At 38.6% G+C, this 6115-nt stretch overlaps 1 long non-coding RNA gene across 1 annotated transcript; it reads left to right on the plus strand.

Annotated features, from left to right (window-relative positions):
* Window positions 1-2880: 2880 nt before the first annotated feature.
* Window positions 2881-5769, plus strand: LOC149988356 (uncharacterized). Its single transcript, XR_016504904.1, has 2 exons — window positions 2881-4323; window positions 4836-5769. It is a non-coding gene; the product is annotated as an uncharacterized LOC149988356 (long non-coding RNA).
* Window positions 5770-6115: the final 346 nt, after the last annotated feature.

Genomic DNA, 6115 nt, shown 5'->3' on the forward strand with positions numbered 1-6115 from the left:
CTTTCATCGAGTTCTTGTCCCTGACAGATTGACAAGAGTACACTTACAATATCAGAGCTTTGTCTTTTCTTGATTAAGAGTGGATTACCCCTTTTTCTTGATAAGACATAAGCGCATTAGAAGTTGCGGATTACCCTCTTTTAAACTGATATTGTTCTTAGTATTTTCTTTGTTATCAATTCCTCTCTTCTATTTGTTTTGAGCGTTGTTAGACATCTTCTCTTTTCTAAGTGCTACTATGGCAGAGCTTGTTGAAATGAAGAGTGCAATGGCACAGATGCAAGAACAATTGAGGGAGTTAATGCTTGCGATGCATCAACTCAATTTACCACCACAAGGAGCAACAAGAATGGTAGGAAGTGAAGATATAGAGATGATTGGGGCTGCTTCAACATCTGCACCAAACCATGTCCCTTCTCCCAGAATGGAACACCCTTCGAGTGTTAGAGAATCGAGAGTTGCCTTGCCCGAGAAGTTTGATGGTACCAGATCCAAGTTTCGAGGATTCATCAATCAGGTCCAACTAGTGATTGAACTTCAATCCCAGAGCTATCCAACTCCAGGGTCACAAGTAAGATTCATTGGTACACTTCTTTCAGGTTCAGCATTGTCATGGTTTTCATCTTTTCTTGAACGACGAGATCCAATATTGGATAATCTGGAGGCTTTTTTGGCGGAGTTTCGATCCATGTTTGGAGAACATGATGCAATTCGTGTTGCAACCAACAAGATCCGTATTTTGCGACAAGGCGATCGATCAGTAACATTATATGCTTCGCAATTTCGACAACTTGCAACTGATATCAAGTGGGATGATGCCGCACTTGTGAGTCAATTTCTCTACGGATTACAATATGAGGTAAAGAAATTGATGCTTAATTTACCTGATCCTCAAACATTGAGTCAAGCAATTGACTTTGCTGTGAAGTGCGACAATCGACTTTTTGAATTTCGATCCGAGAGTCGCACAAGTAGGCCTCAACGTTACTACAATTCAATGGCAACACCGACGTCTCCTCAACACATACCTTCGGAAGTAGAGGATATGCAAATTGATGCGGTACGTTTCAAACCTCTTACTGAGCAAGAAAAGTCTCGTCGTCGACAAGAAGGATTGTGCTTATATTGTGGAGAACTTAAGCACACTGCTCAACATTGTCCAAAGAAGCGACGTAACTACAAAATGAGGAGTACGGCTGTCAAAGAAGACAGTATGTCAGAAAACGAGTACGTCCAGCTACAATAGGGACCGTGCGGCTGGAATCTTGTACAACTTCTAATAAAGGTCCTATCCTCTCCTCAAAACCATCTCCTTGTTTTATAATAGATGTGCGTTTAGGACCTAATAATTACAAAGCCTCTGCCTTGGTAGATTCATGAGCCTCATCTTGTTTTTTAGATGAAGAATTTGCTAGATGTCATAGAATATCATTAATACAAAAAACTAAACCTGTACACGTAGAAGTCATAGATGGTCGTCCGTTGTCTTCTGGAGATGTAACTCACGAAACACTTCCTGTAGATGTAGTAATAAATGGTCATAGTAGTTGCGTAATTTTTAATATAATTAGATCTCCCTCTAATCCAGTAATTTTAGGCTTATCATGGTTAGAAAAGTATAATCCTCGAATAGATTGGATTTCTCGTAAACTTGATTTTCCTCAGAGCATTAGTAACAGTTCTATTAACCAAGTAAAAAACCATGAGTCTAGTATAGTAAAACTCGCACCTATAGGTGCAAAAGCATTTATACACACAGCAAAAGAAAGATCAACTTTTGCTATTTATGCTGCACCTATTTCTGAAAGCGTAAAGACTTCAAGTGGCATTCCAAGTCAATATCAGGATTATCAAGACGTTTTTGAGAAAAAGAATGCAGATATTCTTCCTGAGCATCGCCCATACGATTGTTCAATCGATCTCAAGGAAGGAACTCAGCCACCATTTGGACCAATTTACAGTTTATCGCAAGATGAGTTGGCTGAACTCAAGACATATATTGACGAGAATTTAGCGAAGAATTTCATACGCCATTCAAAATCTCCAGCAGGAGCTCCAATTTTATTCGTAAAGAAAAAAGATGGATCTTTACGAATGTGTGTTGACTATCGAGGACTCAACAAGATCACAATCAAGAACAGGTATCCATTACCTTTGATATCAGGACTCCTTGACCAGTTAAATCAAGCTAAAATCTATACAAAAATGGATCTAAGAGGAGCATATAATCTAGTACGGATCAAAGAAGGAGATGAATGGAAGACTGCGTTTCGAACCAGGTACGGGCATTTTGAATATAATGTCATGCCTTTTGGACTCACGAATGCACCAGCTGCTTTTCAACATCTCATGAATGATGTATTTTGTGAATTCTTAGACAATTTTGTCGTCTGCTACCTAGACGATATCTTGATTTATTCTAAGAATGTTGAAGAACATGAAATACATGTTCGTCAAGTATTACAAAAACTCAGAGATGCAGGATTGTATGCCAAGATGGAAAAGTGTGTATTTCACACTACTCAAGTTGACTTTTTAGGATACATCATTTCAAATGATGGTCTTATGATGGATTCTAAGAAAGTCCAAACAATCATGGATTGGAAGATTCCAAAGACTGTAAGAGATGTCCAATGTTTCTTGGGATTTGCCAATTACTATCGGATCTTCATCAAAGACTTCTCACGAGTTGCAGCTCCACTTACACGCTTGACTAGTAAAGATAAATTCCAATGGAATCAAGAAGCGGAAGCAGCATTTGAAGCCTTGAAGACATCGTTTGTCTCTGCACCAGTCTTATATCGTGTTGATTTTTCCAAGGCATTTTTTATGGAAACAGACGCATCGGATTTTGCCTTGGGTGCAGTTTCATCACAAATGGGATCAGATGACAAACTTCATCCGATAGCTTTTCATTCAAGAAAATTCTCAGCAGCCGAGATCAATTATGAGATCCACGATAAAGAACTTCTTGCAATCGTGGATTCTTTTCAAGAATGGCGTCATTATCTAGAAGGTGCTTCTAGTCCAGTCACTGTGTATACAGATCACAAGAACCTCGAGTATTTCATGTCAGCACGCGTGTTGAATCGTCGTCAAGCTCGTTGGAGTATGTCTTTGTCAAGATTCGACTTCATTATCACTTATCGGCCAGGAAAACAACAAGGTTTGTCCGATGCCCTGTCTAGACGTTCTTATTTTGTACCAAAAGAAGGAGATGCAGCTTTTGAGCAACAAAGAACGGTCCTCTTGAAACCGGAGCAATTTCATCTCCGAGCAGTGAAATCAACATTGACTGTTGATTCAACTTTTCTCAAGCAAATCCAGTCCAGTATGTCCTCAGACCCTCTTGTTCATGATATCGAGAATAATTCTTCCAAGTCTCATGATTCTTCTGAGTTCGAGTTCAAGAATAATCTATTATATTTTGAAGGACGCCTATATGTTCCAGAAGGAAAAGCACGTTTGCGTGTTCTTCAAGCACGTCATGACTTTCCAGCAGCAGGTCACTTTGGATATAATAAGACTCTAGAACTCATATCAAGAGATTTTTGGTGGCCACAAATGTGGAAATCAGTCAAAGACTTTGTACAATCATGTGATATTTGTTCAAGATCAAAAATTCCTCGACATCGACCTTATGGACTTCTTCAGCCATTACCTATACCAGAACAACCATGGTCTTCTGTTTCTATGGATTTCATCACAGATCTTCCAAACTCAAGATCTTATGATTCTATATTTGTGATAGTAGATCGTTTCACCAAGATGGCACATTTTATGCCATGTACAAAATCTATCACAGGTGAAGAAACAGCTAAGCTTTTCATTGATAATATCTATCGCTATTATGGATTACCTAAAGATATCATATCGGATAGGGGAACTCAATTTGTGTCGAGATTCTGGAGGACTCTTTTTAAGATTTTAAAAGTGGACATAAAGCTATCTTCAGCTTTCCATCCTCAAACTGATGGACAAACAGAGCGCGTAAACCAAGTCTTGGAACAGTATTTAAGGTGTACCATCAACTACCAACAAGATGATTGGACAAACCTTCTGCCATTGGCAGAGTTTGCTTATAATAATACGGTACATTCCTCCACGCAACAAACACCTTTCTTTGCCAATTATGGCTATCATCCACGACTTGATACTTTTGATTTTTCAAAAGTTGATAATCCTGCAGCAGAAGATATGGCAAATCGGTTGTCAGAGTTACATGCAATAATGAAGGCGCAGTTGAAGAAAGCTCAAGAACGACAAAAGATAAATGCAGATGTATATCGTAAAGAGCAACCACAACTCAACGTGGGTGATAAGGTATGGCTACTTCGTCGCAATATCAAGACCACTCGACCTTGTGACAAATTGGACTATCGTAGGCTTGGCCCCTTTTCTGTTTCTGAACAGATCAACCCAGTTGCATATCGGTTACATCTACCGGAGTCAATGAAGATCCATCCTGTATTCCACATGTCTCTTCTTGAACCATATAAGACAGTGGATATACAAGGAAGAAGACAAATGCCACCGCCTCCTATAGAAGTAGATAATAATGAAGAATTTGAGGTGGAAGAGATATTAGACTCAAGGCGGCGCCGAAATAAGCTGGAATATCTTGTTCATTGGTGCGGATATGATATTAGTGAGCGCACATGGGAGCCATCCAGGAATCTAGCAAATGCATCAGCTAAAGTCAAAGTTTTTCATCAACGACATCTATCAAAACCAAGATGAAAACCTCTCTTATAAAAGAGACAAGATTGAGGCAAGATAACATTCAATTTTCTATCCTTATTTGTAACTTCTTTGCATTTTGTGATGCTAATTAGATGGAGAGCCAACAACCAGCGGATTCAACTCAAGAACCTTCATTTGCTGACTTACCGGATGAGACATTGCGATTGTCACAACCTTCAAGACGACGCAACCGAAATGAAGACCCTCAAGAACGACATGTTCTTCCTCGAATAGATGGTGAGATACAACGCGTTTGGTATCACGACCTTGGAAGAGATTCTCGATGTTTGGTGATATTATTGGAGATAGGAACGACTCCTGATGGTGTTTCAAATGTATTATTTGAAGGAAGTTATGAAGGCCTCAACAGTGATCAAATAACAGGGTGGTCTTCTCGCCCTGGAATGGGACACTATCGATGGCTAAGAAGACCCATCAACTATCTTCGAAGAGAACAAAGATCAGAGTATGTAGCAAATACAATTCGCCGCATATTAGATTTTCTCAATATATAATCACCGCTCCTCGTGGAACTCGTCCCTAGAAGGGAGGGTAATGTCACGGACATACATATAATTACCTATATGAATAGATAAAAGTATGTAAAAGTAGGTTAATTGTGTAATATCTTCTAGAGAAGCTTCTTAGAAGCTTCATCGACGCTGCTTTGACTTTATAGGAGTCTATAGTTGACTTTTAGGTTAGAAACTTGGTCAACAAGTTAGCCATGTGCCACGCATGTTGGAAGCTTAAAGAACAAGCTAACTACGTGGTCCATCCATAGAAAACTTGCCTTGCAAGCAAAGGCATGTGGCCTAGAAAGTCAACATATATTGGAGGTCTTATAGAACATCGCCACGTGGCTTCTAGTTAGATAGTATATATAGAGGCAAGAGTGAAGCCCTCTTCACTCTTGTCAACTCCTTTCTTGCTTCTAGTCTAGTTTCAAGGGTCTCTAGTTTTCTTGTATTTTGGCAATAGCCATTCCAGTTTCTTTCTTAATATACATATTTCTATTTTGTCCTATTTCTTTTTGAGAAAAGTCTCACTTACTCTTTAGCTTTCATCGAGTTCTTGTCCCTGACAGTATTTCATATCTTCATGTATTTTAAATTAGAACATGTCTTTATCAAGATTAGATTTCAAGTTCACTTATCAACTTAGAAAAATAAGAAGATTTGTCAAATGCTCTTTCTAAATGTTCTTATCTTATACCAAAATAAGAAGATGCATCTTTTGATCAATAAAGAATGATTTCTTTGAAGTCAGAGCATTTTCACCTTTGAGCAATAAAATCAACATTGACTTTTGATTCAACATTTGTCAAGCAAATTCACTCAAGTATGTCTTTTGATCTTCTTATCCATGATAT

The sequence above is a fragment of the Physcomitrium patens genome, chromosome 9 (assembly GCF_059467195.1).
Source record: "Physcomitrium patens ecotype Gransden chromosome 9, ASM5946719v1, whole genome shotgun sequence".
Lineage (NCBI taxonomy): Eukaryota > Viridiplantae > Streptophyta > Bryopsida > Funariales > Funariaceae > Physcomitrium > Physcomitrium patens.